This window comes from Lontra canadensis, unplaced genomic scaffold (genome assembly GCF_010015895.1).
Source record: "Lontra canadensis isolate GAN:19392208 unplaced genomic scaffold, GSC_riverotter_1.0 scaffold4, whole genome shotgun sequence".
Classification (NCBI taxonomy): Eukaryota; Metazoa; Chordata; class Mammalia; order Carnivora; family Mustelidae; genus Lontra; species Lontra canadensis.
In genome coordinates this window covers 42089815-42105649 of record NW_022630998.1, presented here as the reverse complement: position 1 = coordinate 42105649, position 15835 = coordinate 42089815, and positions in this window count along the sequence as shown.

Below are 15835 nucleotides of genomic sequence, written 5' to 3'. Positions count from 1 at the left end.
TCCAATTACTTAGACTATGAATCTTATTGGCATTTCACTAGTTTCTATATGTATTCATTTTGTGTGTGTGCATGTGCGTATGCATAGTTCTAAGAAATTTTATCCCATGTCTAGACTCATGTACCCACCACCACATCCAAGAACTGTTCTGTCACTACAAAGGAACCCCTTATTACTGTTCTTCTGGAGTTACCTTCCATTGACTTTTTATCTGACTGAATGTGCCATGTAGCCCTTTTTCTTTCCTGTTCTTCATGAGATGGGAAACATTTTTTCTTCTTGGGAAAATGATAATAATTCTTTTGTCTTTAAAGATTATTTTTAAAAATGATCTGAAACTTTCTATAATGTAATTATACGGCTTAGGTGATATATATCATATGGTCCATGGTATGATAAAGCTCATATTCCTAATGTTATTCTTGAACATAAATCCCCATTGTTTACAGGTGTGAGTGACATTTATGAGAGGTAAGAAGATGCTGTGTCAAATGATAGTGAAAACTTTCCTATTGAATGAGGCTTTTGACCAAACCATGTAATATTTTTTCTTGTTTATAGAGTTGAAACTGATGTTCCAACATTTCCTTTGTCTTATTATATATCATGGGGAGAGCAAAGAGTGTTTTAAAGGCTCATTCTTCTTTTAGGACAAAAAGAAAAGACATTTTTGGAAATTCTGTACCTAAAGGTAAAAAGTTAAAAAGCAGATGGTTTTTAGAGCAAGACTCTAATAAAAACATTTGTGTTGACTTAGCATCAGAAATGCTTCTGTGAACGTCCACAAAGTAAAAGAACATACCAGTCTATCCTGATAATTAACTAAATTCTAGTTGGCAGGGTTCCTCTGAGACCGTTCATTCTCATATTTATTGCCGTTAGCACCTGGGGAGAGCTATTCCAGGATATACAGGAAAATGCCCAAGCCTTTCTTTCTTCAAGAACAAAGTTTGGAAGATGGGATGATACTTATCACTGTAGATGCCTCTTTACACTGCAGAGGGAAGCTCACCATGGATCTGCCCCACATGTACTGAGGCAAAGTGTTATGTAAGGCTGAGTTGGCCCCACTAAGGGTGTCTTTTGCCGAGCCATTAGTTAAGAAGAATGACAAAACTTGAATCTCTTCTTTAAAGCTGTGGAAACCAGGAGGTCATCAATTGCTGATCTTGGAGCCCTGATCAATCTTTATCATGGATGGTTATGACTGGGGTGCTTATTAAAAATGTCTCAAAGTAAATATTTATGCTTAGCGAGGCCTGGATGGTACCTACTCCATTCTCACTGAGTCCCCTCAGTATTTCTGATGTAGATGTTCTTGCCCATAGGCTACATTTGGAGAAATGTGCCCAAAGATTGTGTGGTCTGTCATCTTTATTTTGATGGTAATGGAAACTGAACCCAGAGCAGTGATAAATGCCACCTAAAAAAATCACAGTGTCTGAAACTTACCTTCTGACTTCCAAATGAACAGCTAGTATTGAAACAACAAGCAAGAACCTTGTTTTGTTTTTACTGTTCTTTTTGTTGTTGTAGTTTTCAAAAAAAGGAAAAATGTATGATTATGGGCATAGGAAAATTTTCTTTTAAACCAAAAAAAAAAAAAAGTTTGGCTGGAAATTGTGAAACCTTGGACTGGCACGTCCAAACATCAAACAGAAAAAGCTGCCCATGTGGAAAGAATGCACAGGCAACATGGCAGTAGGGACCACATGATTCCAACAAGGACAAGGTCTCAGAATACAAATGATAAACTGTGTTTACACAGTTTCCCAGGAGCTCAAAGCGCTTGGTAGACTGTTTTTTTTTTTCTTTATTATGAATAATTCTGACACTGAACTCATTATTATAGATTCTATCTTGCCGCCATGGAGACTAAAACACAAAGAGAAGTGGCTGGTTTGTGGTAATGTAGATGACAGTGCTCACAGCTGAGTGGCTGGGTAACTGCCCCAACCTCTCTTCAGATGGATGCCAGCCCATAATTAGCTGGGCCCAGTGCTTCCTTATGGCTCCATTTGGCATCAGAGGATGCCTTTTTAATATGACCTGAGAATGCACCTTGCTGGTATAGGCTTGATTTTATTTAGGCGTAACGTTTTAAGGCATTGTTTAAGGTACTGTTTTAAGGACAGTGTGAAAATGAATACCCAAGCAGAATAGTTATGCCTCAGAGAAAGAGTACTTAAGGCTGGGAGTCCTGTGAGTAGGATGGAGAAGGTTAATATACATATTGACTCAGCCCAGCACTAACAGTATTTGAAGTTCAGGATTGTGTTTAAAGTAACTATCTGTGAGACCATAGAAAAATGATCTTGGGACCCTTGGTCTCAATATACAAGTTGTTTCCTTATTTTGTGAGTTAATTCTTAGGCTTAAATTGGACATTAGAGAATGAGTCTTACTTCCCTCTTTCAGTTTTTGGTAGCTGAGAATAGAGAAAATTACTGTATGGGGCTGAAATAGTCAGTATGTTGGAGTACCTGAAAATAATTTTTTAAATAAGTTGCATATTTTACCAACGCGTTATAAATTTCTTAGATTTACTCACTTTTCTATAACTAATCTTATAAGAAATTTCTACCACTATGCAGTTATTTATTCTACCATTCTTTATTGAGAACCTGTTATATGCCATCCAAACAACAGTGATATTACTCAAAGTGAATAACCTGTTTCCATTTATTAGCACAAAGTAATATATAATACATTAACTGTTTCTACCTGAATGCAATTAATTATTACTTTACCTTATAACTATTAGGGAAATCATCTCTTTGGAAAGATTGGCTTAGCCACTTTGAAGAATTAAGGCAAAATAGTGGTTGTTTGATGAACTAAGAATGTGAACAAAATTTGTCCAGATATTTCCTTGGTGTAAGGAATGGATCTTTTATATTTTGCAATGAATATCTTTCTTTAGGCATGTGTTTTTATAGTCCTGATCTTTAATGTTGGACTAAATTATCTTGCTAAGTGCAGCTTCTCTGCATAATTTTATTGCTTTCTTATAAGCCATAAGGATTTTTATTTTGCTAGAGGAAAGGATAAAAAGGAGAATGATTGATGACTCTTGTTTATCTTAAAAATACAAAGAATTAATGTCAGAATAGCTTCTGTTTTCATCTTTAGTTTTTCGTTCTAGTGTCCAAGGAGGAAATTTGTGCAGCAGTAACTTCATAGTATAAAAAGTATTTTTGTTTAAATGTATGTAGAATATTTGCTTTGTCAGAACAACTTTCTGTTCTTTCTTCATTCCACCACGTTGTTTGGTAGTTTAGATAATAATTCAATTTGGAATGGAGAAACTCAGGCCTAGAGAGGTATTAAATGATATCCTCAAGCTAGTACATTCAATTTGTGACCCAGCTGTGGCCAGAAGAGGTGGTGATTTTTTCACCAAGTCACATAACCATCTGATGAGTAAAATACAGAATATTCACAATGCCTAAATGTTCTCTTAATTATATACTAATGCACAATATGTGTAAGGTCTTTGCAAGTGAAGTAATATCACATGGAAACACTTCTTCTAATAGATCATGAGTATTTGTATGCATCTGTAATTAGTCATAAAGTATTACCTGTTGTGCTCATTGGAAAGAATGGAGCACATTTTTTTAGTGCTATCCTAAGTGTCTCTTTGCAGATTTATTGCCTGCAACATATTTACTTGTTCCTTGCAACATCTGCTAAACCTGTTGGTGTCTTATTAAAATAGCAGATCTAAATATAAAGTGGTATCATTGGATATCATCCTTAGGTTGGTCAGGCAGTGTTTAATTTGGGTAAATGTTATGTTTAAAACATGTGATACTTCCTGCCTTTATAGGTTGGATTCTGCTCATTTCAGTAACAGAGTTGTTCTGATAATAGTTACTGAGTATTTGGGGAGGAATACTATGTGACCCCCAGCCCATATAGACACATTAATAACAATATTGATAATTATTGGTGTTACTGTTTTCAAAGAACTTTAACAGGTATCTCATAAAGTGGGTGGTATGCAATGCCACTAGGGAGGCAATGGAGACCAAGCAGCCATAAGGAACTTAACTACTTAACCTGAGCAGATTCAAGCACCTTTTTGAGTTAGGCCTTGATACATTTTCCTGTTGGAAACAGCTGGAAGACTTGCAAGTTACCTTCCTGTTCACCACTTATGAGCTTCTAACAGTCCCATCACTTTTTCAGGGTTCAGTTCAAGGCTAACCTCTACATTAATACCCCTTTCTTTTTCCCCCAGTCCATTTCTCTTTTTCATTTCTGGTCTCCAAAATAGTTAGTATCTCACTCTTCTTATACTTGAATGTTTATTGCCATTATTATATAATGCTTATAAAGTCACCATGCACATGGTTGATTCCACACGATGTCACAGACAAATGTACACAGTCTAGGAAAGTCTTTTATTTGAAGGGAGCATGTATTTACCAGCTCATCTTCACATTCTTTGTTTTCTTGCACCCTCACAGACAATTGCTCCGGTGTCTCTCTTCTCAGAGCCCCTTCCATTACATAGCCACACACAGAAATAATCATCTAGGATAGTGTGCTTCTGGGCATGGCAAAGTAACTAGTAGTAGACTTTTCTTCAGCTATAAGTAGGTAGGAATCGAAAAAAATACAAAGCAGCTGGTTTCAGATATCAGACAATAGGCAGACAGGATTGTGTCTCCTCAGAGAAGAAAACCAGACAAGATGAACCTGTGACTGACCCAGCTTTCTGCTTGTAGGTCTTCAATCGACCCTGTCCCAGAGAGAGCAGACTCAAGTAGAGCATCCAGTGGTTTTACTGAACTGATGTGGAAGAGATCAGAGTTCATAGAAATGGAGGCAGCCCGAAGTGGTGGGGGCAGAGTATCAGAATAGAGGAAATGTCTCAGAGGAAGAACTCCAAAACCCTGCTTAGGGCTGGCGGGTAAGAAGGGTGGGAAGGGGCTGACTCTTGAGTTTTAAAATGCAAACTAAACTGTGTATGTACAGGGTGAAACTGCAGGAGGACACAGGATGATGCAGAATCTATAAATGAAACAGTTTTGAGAGATCATCATGTGGGGCTGGGCAATATTTTAGTTTTTACCAGGCAGAGTGGAGTGGAGAGACTGGAGTGGAGAGAGTGGAGAGACTCAGTGGACACAAACATCATTCGGTAGAGACGCCTAAAAGGTCAAACATCATAGGGGTGGCCAAATTAGATCTGCCCTTACAAAGGCAGATACAAACCTTTGAAAGACCAAGTTGATCCTCTCAATTTAACTGCCCGATAAATTGAAAGACAACATTCTTTGAAAGACAACATTCTTGGGGCACCTGGGTGGCTCAGTGGGTTAAGCCTCTGCCTTCAGCTCTGGTCATGATCTCAGGGTCCTGGGACTGAGCCCCACATCGGGCTCTCTGCTCAGCAGGGAGCCTGCCTCCCCCGCCTGCCTCGCTGCCTACTTGTGATCTCTCTCTCTCTCTCTCTGTGTCAAATAAATAAGTTAAAAAAAAAAAAAATATATATATATGTATATATATATATATAAAGACAACCTTCTTTAAAGGAAGACAGCATAATTTAGATACTCAGCAACATGGAACTCACAATGCAGCATCCATTTCAAAGTTGTTAGAGATCAGAAGAGGTGCAAACATGTAACCAGTAACCAAGAGAAAATTCAGACATAGTAAATAGACCCAGAAATGAAAGAGAAGATGGAATTAGCAGACAAAAACTTTACGAGACTTTTAAAGTCTCTTGTAAATATTTCATAAGTTAAAGTAAACACAAAACATGAAAAATGGAAGATATGTAAAAAAGAACTATGTGGAACTTCCAGAACTGAAAAATTTAAATACATGAAGTAAAAAGTTCACAAGATAGGCTTACTATGTCAGACACTTATAATTCAATAGTAAGTTAAGCAAATCTACTAAAAATGGTCAAAAGTTTGAATATTTTACAAAATAAAGTCTACAAATGGCCAATTAGATGTGAAAAGATACTGTTATTAGTCATCAGAAAAATGTAAATTAAAACCATTGTGAGATACCACTGTTTATCAGCAGAATGGCTACAAACCAAACTGGCAGTACCAAGGGGGTCCCTCATTCATTGCCACTGGTACCATAATATGGGAACACCACTTGGGAAAATAGTCTGCAGTTTATGAAAAATTTAAATCAACTTACAAGTTGATGGAGGGAATTGGGATTTTAAACCTTTGGAAAAAGCCACTGGAACATTAAGAAGAGAACATTTCTCCAGCCTTGGCCACTGTGTGTCCCTCACCTTACTGAACTACTATTCTTTCCTTTATTTTTCATCCTCTGTTGCAAAAGTCTTAAAAAAACAAACCGAAGCACATTAAAAATTTTAAGTGTTTATTTGAGTACATTTCTTCAAAGTAGGTAGCGCCAAACTGAAAATGGGTAGAAGGGCTAAGGGCAGGAACTGGGAGGGACTTCCATAAGGAAGCAGTAGAAATAAGTAAGTAAGCTGGTGATCGGCTGTAGCTTAAAGCCTCGATGGCAGCCTGTGATTGGTTGTCCTCAGGTTTTGAGTTCCTAATGTTGAGGCACTAGTGGCTTGGATTTTGTATTGCTCCTATAGGCTGTCTGGGCATTAATGGCATGTTGGTGTACTAATCTCCTTGTTTAATTAATTTAACAAGTCTGTGCACGTATGTGGTTAAATAGGAGCTTCTTGAATTTGAGAGGTGGACAAGACACAGGGTAGGCCAACCTAGAATCATCTCTAGCTGTGAGAAGTAAGCAGAGTGCTGGGAAAGCTCACATTCATCATTATCATGTGTCACCATTGCAATGTTCTTATTGATGACTCAGTTTATGAATTAGAAGCAGCATTTCTTTCAAGTATTAAATTCAGTCTTTTTAAAAATTTTTTAAGATTTTATTTATTTATTTGACAGAGAGAGAGGGGGAGAGATTGAGAAAGGGAACACAAGCAGGGGGAGTGGGAGAGGGAGAAGCAGGCTTCCTGCTGAGCAGGGAAGGGGCTGTGGGTTTTGATCTCAGGTTCCTGGGATCATGACCTGAGCAGAAGGCAGATGTTTAATGACTAAGCCACCCAGGCACCCCTTAACATTATTTAGTCTTAATAGGAGGAAAGGAAGGAAAAAGAAGGAAAAAAAATCCTATGGAAAGAGGCATTATAACAGAAGTACAGAGTGTTATGGTGAGTTCATATGCATTTCTGACATAAATTTTGAAATTTCATCATGCTCAATGTTGGTCAATCTTACTTCCCTAAGTTTTAAATGAGGGGGCAAGGATAACATCCTCAATGTCTGCTCTATAAATAAATGTAAGCACCTCACTGAACGTTAGTTCGCAGATAGTGCTCCATAAACTTAGATGATTGCTTGATGAGTTTATTAGTATTAGGCTTGGCAGAATCCTGGAACAGGAAATCCAAATAACTGACATTAAAAAGACACAGTGGGTGCCTGGGTGACTCATGGGTCAAGCCTCTGCCTTCGACTCAGGTCATGATCTCAGGGTCCTGGGATCAAGCCCCGCATCGGGCTCTCTGCTCAGCAGGGAGCCTGCTTCCCCCTCTCTCTGCATGCCTTTCTGCCTACTTGTGGTCTCTTTCTCTGTCAAATAAATAAATAAAATCTTAAAAAAAAATAAAAAGACACAGGTTTCCTTTTCTTATTTGTCCTATGAGCTGTAGGATGTCCAGGGCTGGCAAATCAGGGCCATCGTTATCAGGGACCCAGGATCCTCTTCTTTCTGCCTCATCATCTTTCACACCTTTCATTCCCCTTCAGAATGGTCCAAAATACAGCCAGAACGCCCTGTCCATCATGTTCCTATTCCAGTCAGAAAGATGGGGTGTGTAGTGGTGGAGAGGATTGCCCAAAGCCCCTCTGGAGTATCAGCTCCCTTAAAAGAGCTTTCTCAGAAGCCCTACCCAATTACGTCTACTTAGTCTCACTAATCATTATTAGTTGTAGATAGAGTAGGAAATACACAGTTAGCTAGGCATACTGCCTCCCTGAGAGCAGTCAGATTCTGTAAGTGAGGAAGTGGGGGAAATGCAAGCCACATGGTTAATCAGCTATCTTTGCCATGATCCATTTCTTAGTAATCTCAGGCTCTTGAAGGCAGATATGGCTGCTGTCAACTAGGTGATTATGTTTTTCTTTTCTCTTCTTTTTAAATTCATTGGCGGGAAACTGTCAATTCACCCATCAGGCACAGAAAACCTTTGACCTCCAAAATTGTCCATATCGAAGAAAGACTCTTTCAATAAGGCTGCCAAATAAATAACTATGTTTCCCAAGAATTTGTTTTCTTATGAAGTTCTTATGAATTCGATAATCCCCATGATCAGCTTTTTGGTTATAGCAACTGATCTCCTTTCTACCACAGAATACTATTAGCTGCCGACACGGGGGTTCTTAAGGTCCCGTTTGGGCTTCTCTTCTGTAGTTATTGAGATCTTTTTTCGGCATGCAAAACAAATAGCTTTCATGAAGTGCAAAGAAACACATGGAGGCAGAAAAGCCTCCCTAATGGAGAGATGGTGTGTGGGAGTTTGTGGGTGAGGCAAAGGTAAACATTACAAATCAGCCTTCAGGATCTTTATGCCAAGATGTTAATGTTAAAGGAGAAAGTTCAGGTGCTTTAAAGTACCTGAGACAAGTGTCTGTGAGTCCCATGAGCCACATGGGGCCTCTTGACAGAAGTCAAAATGGGTTGATTCTCTTACCAAAAAATAGACAAATGCTGTTTATTTTAATTCAGAAGTTGTAGTTTCACTAGTGCCCAATGGCTAGAGATAGTAATTAGCATTAGCTGCCAAGGTTACAGCAAACCTGAGGAAACTGAATTATTACTTTATTCATCCCTCAAATAAGATGATGGGATATTTTTCTAAATCCTTTTGATCTGCAGCAGGAGGAATGTTCCATTTGAAAGCACTGCTATTATCGGCAATAATGGAAAGGACAGTAAATGGCATCCAGACATAGCTCTGTGGCAGGTGGTCTATGCTGGATGAAGTTTAAGTATGGTTTCTGCCCTGCGGTCCGGATCAATTTTGTAGTCATTATTCTGTTTCATTTAGTTTCAGGACTAAATGGCCAATTGTGTAGTTAGGTTCTTGCCAGTTCATTTGTGTACAGCAGTAGCATCCATTTTGTGATGAGTCATAAGTATAAAATTGAACAGGAAGAAGAAAAATAAATGAATCATAAAGCCTGTTAGAGGCCCTTGAAAAGCCAGCCCAAGTGCTAGTAAATGCTAAAGGGGAACATATTTACTATAGTTGAGATAGCTTAAATGGATTAAATTGGTAGATAATTGGGCAAGGTATGTGGGAAAATTGAATGAGTGTAATGGGTAAATAGCGTAGTACAAATGGACAAGTTTTGATGTCTAAATTAGGTACAGCCAAGGCCAGTGCTCACATCGCTCTGAAGAAGAGGCTCCGGTTTGCTTGGGCCAGAATGTTTCTGCATGCCACACACATCTAATATTTGAAGCATCTTTAACTTAGTGTTGGTTTTCAGAAGGAATGCTTTAATTAGGTGGGGAAATAAGATACAGGCCACAAATAATGGTGGTAATAATAATAATTATTATTATTATTTGTGATGAGAGGGCTCAGTGAACATAGCTTCATCTTTTCATCCCAGAGAAGTATTGAAGATGGTGGGTGTGTGTATATACCCTTAGCACTGTGAAAGGCTGTTTCTCATTAGCATCTTCCCATGGCATAACTGGGTAGAATTGTTACATTGCTTCTGTTCACAGGAGTTGGTTCTTGCATTCTTTCTTTCATCGATTCATTCAACAATTACTTAATAATTGCTTTCTACCTACAAAGTACTGGAAAATAAATCACATTTTAAAAAAGTAACAGTTACTATCTAATGAGTCAAGACATATTTTTTAATTTTCAGAAGATAAAATATAAAGAACATTCATTATGTAGGCTCTTCAGAGAAATTGGGGTGATAAATAGCAGGTGATTGGGAATACTAGCCATTTAAGTCTTTTTCCTAGAAGGTTGTAAAACGCCCTTTGAGGAATGAAACAAAATATAGGACCTTAAGGTAAAGAACTGCGGCACATCAGCCTTCCTTTTTTTTGGTTCATAAATACCCATTAAAATATTTTTCAATTATTGGCTGACCAAGTAATGATGATTTCACTAAATATTCCTTATGGTTGAGCACCAGTGGGCTTTTCTCATTTTGTGAAGGTTTTGTTTTTTTTTTTTAATATCCTATGAGATTGACTTATAGTCAAATGCATATTCTGATTAACTGAGCATTTTGATAGAGAAATTTGAATTTAATACAGCATACTTAGCAATAACACCATCCCTGAAGTTATTTAATCTGATTTAAATCTGTAGATATTTCAGGAACTTCCAAACTAAAACTTAAAAGCAAAAACCACCAAGAAATGATTATGTAGGACCACGTGAGTGGAAAGTGCGGTAAAGGAAATTGAGCATATAGGAAACCCAGGACATATCCCTGGGCATTATTTTGAAATAAAGCTGATATTGGTTTAGCACCTATCTCTTTTCCATAAAAGCAGACAAAATATGTACAAAGGAAAGGTTTATAAGAGGTAACAATCAAAGAAAGACAAGGGTGACGTTGAGGTGTTAGAAACGTCTAGAAAACTGAGCTGGGATTGTGTATATGTAAGATTTTATGAAGACTTCAGAGCAAGGGAATATTCTGTTTCTTTCTTTTCTTTTAACATCTTTACAACCATGGCAATCCTTCCACTCTTGCCTTAAGGAATATTTAAGCCTATAAATATTTAAGCCTCTAAATTGGCTGCTTCTCTCTTCTTCCAGTCTTCTTATATTATCTCTGGTGTAGCCATTATGGCAGTTGGCCCAAGTACTGCCCGAGAATGAAGCAATACCTGGAAACAGTCCTTTACATAGTAGTTGCAGCTACTGTGGGACATGGTGCTGAGAATTCACCCCATTCAACACACCCTGTGGAAGGGAGCTCTTTTCTCCATCTTGAATTTTAGATTTACAACTTAGATTTTGAATAATAGGGGCAACATGGTAGGTTCCAGGGATGGCTGAAATGATTTCTGAATTTGCAATACCAAATGTAGGGTTTAATATTTATTTTTAAATTTAGCATACAGTAAAACTGACATTTCTGGTGTGCAGTATTGTTGATTTTAACATTTGTGTAGATTTATGTAGTCACCACTGTAATGAGAATACAGAACAGTTCCATCAACCAACAAAAATATCCCCAATATCATCCTTGTTTTATGACACCATCCCCCCTGCTCCAACCAAGACTCCTAGCAACTGCTGGCCCATATTATCCATTTTATTATTATCCATTTTATTGTATATGTCAGCAGGTCATTCTCTTTTTTGTGAATAGTATTCCATTTTATAGATGTATTACATTTTATATCCCTTCTCTTGTTGAAGAGAAGAGTTTCCAGTTTTTGCTGTCACATATAAAGCTGCTATGATCAATCATGTGCATGTTTTTGTGTCATCATAGTGTTCTTTTTTAAATTTTTTTTTAATTTTATTTTTTTTCAGTGTTCCAAAATTCATTGTTTATGTACCACACCCAGTGCTCCATACAATACATGCCCTCCGTAACACCCACCACCAGGCTCACCCAACCCCCTCCCCCACACCCCCTCCAAACCCCTCAGTTTGTTTCTCAGAGTCCACAGTCTCTCATGGTTTGTCTCCCCCTCCGATTTCCCCCCACTCACTTCTCCCTAAATACCTGGATGTAGGATTGCTATGTTGTATATATACCAAGTGTATGTTTAACTGCCAGACTCTTTCCCAGAGTGGGTATATCAATATATATGAGCAGTGTCTGAGAGTTGCAGTTGTCATGAATCTTGCTAGTACTTGGTCTTATAGGTATCTTTTATTTTAGTCATTCTAACAAATGTGTAGTAGTATCTCACTGTGATTTTAATTTGCATTTCCCAATGCCTAGTGATGTTGCTCCTCTGCCCATGTGCTTTATAGCCAGCTTTATATATTTTTTGGTCCTTGGCTCATTTTAAAATTTGGTTGTTTGTTTTCTTATTGTTGGATTTTGAAAATTCTTTATATTCTAGATACAAGTCCTTTGTCAGGTAGGCGATTTGCATAATCTTATACCAGTCTTTACAGCTTATCTTCTTATTCTCTTAACAGTGTCTTTGGCAGAGCAATAGATTTTAATTTTGATAAAGTCTTACCAATTTCCATTCCTATGGGCTGTGCTTTTGGTGTTATTTCTAAGAATTCTCTGTCTAACCACAGGTCAAGATGATTTTTCCTGTGTTTTTCTAGAAATGCTATAGTTTTACAAATTACATCCATGTGCATTTTAAGTTAATCTATGTATAAGGTATGAGGTTTAGATCTAGGTTCAACTTTTTCTAGTGGGTAACCAATGGCTCAGATATTTTTTAAGAAAGCTATTCTTGGGGCGCCTAGGTGGCTCATTGGGTTGGGTCTCTGCCTTTGGCTCAGGTCGTGATCTCAGGTTTGTGGGATCGAGCCCCACATCAGGCTCTCTGCTCAATGGGGAGCCTGCTTCCCCTACTTTCTCTCTACCTGCCTCTCTGCCTGCTTGTGGTCTTTCTTTCTCTCTCTGTCAAATAAATAAATAAAATCTTAAAAAAAAAAGAAAGCTATTCTTTATCCATTGAATTGCTTTATATCTTTGTCAAAATCAAATGGTCATTCTTGTGTGAATCTATTCTTAGACTCTCTTATTCTTTTCCATTGACCTATGTGTTTAACCCTTCACCAATTCCATATTTCTTTGATTATTATAGCTTTATAACAAGCCTTAATATATGGCATTTCTACAACTTTGTTCTTATTTTTCAGAATTGTTTTTGGCTATTCTAGTTTCTTTGCCATTTATATAAATTTTAGAATCATCTTATCCAAATCTACATAAAATCTTGTTGGGATTTTGATAGGAATTGCGTTAAATCCAAAGATCACTTTGGGGAAAGTGTATGTATTTATTATGTTAAGATTTCTAATTCATGAACATGGTATGCCTTCCCATTTACTTAGGTCTTCCGTTATGATTTCTTTCCTCAGTATTTATGGTTTTGAATATACAGACCCTGTACATGTTTTTTAACTTTCATATTTAAGGTGTTTTTTTTTTTTTTATGTTGGTTCTATTGCAAATGGTAATGTATCTGGATTTTGGTTTCTGTCTTTTCACTGCTTGTATATAGAAATACAATTTGTGTCTTTACCTCATATCTTGCAACCTTACTAAACTTATTTATTGGTGTACATTGGGGATTTTTAATGGGATTTCATGAATTAGCATAGAAAGATGTCCCCAGAAAAGAAGCAAAAGAGGTGTTTGTTTAGAGGAATTCAAGTTCCCAGTAGCAGAATCTCACTGAGTGTTCTTTAGAAACAAAAAAATTGGAAATCTCCAGGGGGATAGGGTTCTCTAAGTAGTGCATGCCTTTTTTCCTATTTCCATGAGTTATCTCCATTTCTTTTCTTTTAAATGGCATTTAGCTATAGAATTGTCATTTCTATGAGCAAACATTGGAATTATGTAAAATTGTTTTTACTTTTTCTTTGTCCAAGAATGTGGGCTTAGACTTGATTCTTGGAGTAGATTCACCATTTCGTTAACAAATAGAGTGTGGGTCAGGGAGAGCCCAAGTAGCCCGACCTCTACCTCCACATGTCCACAGCTTCTTTTCCCAGGTTTTTTTTTAATATATTAATAGTCCTTTTCTCCCTGTGGTGCATAAGGGATTTAGTTTAATAATATCATAGCTACTTAAGGATCTTATAGTACAGCATTTAGTTTGTATAAAAAAGAGTTTATTATAAAGAGCCAAAAAATTATCTTGGGAGGGAAATAGATGGACAGTTAAGGCAGACTAGGTCCCCTAGGGTTACAGAGTGACTGAAACTCCATGTATGTAGCAGTGCAGATGTTTTTCATTTGGGAGACAGAAAGCTTTGCTAAAGATAGGGTGAATAGAGGCATCTGGATGCAGTGATATTTCAGAAAAGAGGCATTTATGTCTTTGAAAATTTTCCTGAGAAGAGGTACATTTCAATCTCTCCCTTCCACACATACACAAACTATTAAAATCTTCAGGCAACTCTGTAATGAAAGAAATGTATTCCTGAGAGGTGTCATATTGTTAAGGACAGTCAAAAAATGCAATCTTCATTCGTAGCTCCTAAGTTAAGATGTATCCTATCTTTCCCTCCTCTCCAAAATATTCACTAGCTTATTCACTTCTTTCGAAGATGTTTCTATAGAACATCGGGTAGATTCTGTGCTCCAAAAAGAAATACTGAGTTACTTTGCTCTCATGTAGTAGAAGGCAAAAGCAATAAAGAAGAAAAGTAGATTATCTCTAAGGGGGAAAATGGATCCACAAAAGGCAGTCATTGAGAACTCAATTAAAAATTTAGATTTTAGAATTGACACTGACATCATGGCATTTAAAAATTTAGGACTCAAGTAGATAGAAAGAAGATTTGGTAGGGTTAAAGCTGATGCATATGAAATTCCTGGAAACATTTGTATTCCATGATGAGCTAAAGTGAATCTCCATCCTTAGGATGTGCTGTCATGGAAACCAGTGTTATATTTAAAGTTTTTAGTTTCAGGTCCTCTTTGTGTTTGTGTGTACATGTATATGGGTGTTTGCATGATTTTTATTTTCAATTAAAGCCTCAACAATTTGAAAAGTTAAATCCAAAGATTAAAAAGACCATCACCATGCTATTTAGTTTCTTGCCCCAACTCCCAGTAAGTCAGGACTATATTACCATTGCACTGATATGGCCTGTCTTCCTTTCTTCCCTCCCTCCATTCTCTCTCTTTTTCTTTTCTTAACAATCTCCAGTAAAACATTCTGGAGCTGTGTGTTCCAGTGTCAGAAGACCCATGCAGTAAGAGAAGGAAAGATGCTCATTCTGCTTCAGTTTTAGCTGTATGAGAAGAATGCTAGAGGTGTTTACACCAGCATCAAAGTAAATTAACTCTCAGATATCTATTGTGGCCTTTTATTGAACTCAGCCAAGCACACCCCATGTTAAGATACAGTGGAGGTTAATAAAAGTTAAACTACACAGGTATTACTGGAAAAAAAAAAAACTTGCAGAACATTACTAGGTATAATTAATGGGTTCAAAGAAAATAAATGTGCTTCAATCAAGATGAAATTAGTATTTTAATTTAATCAAATTTTATAGAAACACCTGTTTCTGGAAACTATGGAATTTTAACTTTTTTTCTGTCAGAATACAAAGGATCCTGGCCTAGCTTTAGATAAATGTATTTTTTCCCATTTAACAACATGTTCTATGTAGTCTGTGCTCTTTGCAGTTATTTCCTTGTCTTTTTGTGTCTTATGTGTGAGATAGAGATGGGATATTTTCCATCACCATCATATGTCTAGAATGAGAAAACTAAACCAGGCTCCAAACCCAGCCTGCCCAATAATAATATCTTATTACTGACCAGTTTTAATTCTTAATGAATATTTGAAAATGTCAGATTTTTTTTTTATATTTTTTTTTTTTATAAAATTTTATATTTATATATATTTATATATATATATATATATATTTGTTCCTCCGGCCCCAGGGGTACAGGTCTGTGAATCTCCACGTTTACAAACTTCACAGCACTCACCATAGCACATACCCTACCCAATGTCCATAACCCCCCCCAACCCCCCTCTGCCCAGCAACCCTCAGTTTGTTTTGTGAGATTAAGAGTCACTTATGGTTTGTCTCCCTCCCAATCCCAACTTGTTTCATTTACTCTTCTCCTACCACATTAACCCCCCATGT